The following is a 271-nucleotide window of genomic DNA, read 5'->3' as shown; positions in this document are numbered from 1 at the left end:
TCGAATATACCGTTTGGGGTACATGCATTATAGGAATATTTTTCGTTAAAACAATTCATTTTTAACAATACTTAAAGTTTTGAATTATTTATAACAAGAGAAATGTATTATACGAGAAACCTAGTTATCTGTTATGCGTTACGTCACTGTCGTAAAAATCATCCGTCTGGTCTTCCAATGGCGTTTGCTGCGACAGCACTTTGCGGCAGCAGGGAAGCCGAGGAGAAAGCAGAGACTGGAGACGTCCGCGGGGCTCCGTCGACATGCCGGC

The sequence above is a fragment of the Cynoglossus semilaevis genome, chromosome 7, assembly GCF_000523025.1.
Source record: "Cynoglossus semilaevis isolate Cse_v1.0 chromosome 7, Cse_v1.0, whole genome shotgun sequence".
Classification (NCBI taxonomy): Eukaryota; Metazoa; Chordata; class Actinopteri; order Pleuronectiformes; family Cynoglossidae; genus Cynoglossus; species Cynoglossus semilaevis.
Note: the sequence above shows the minus strand (reverse complement) of the source record.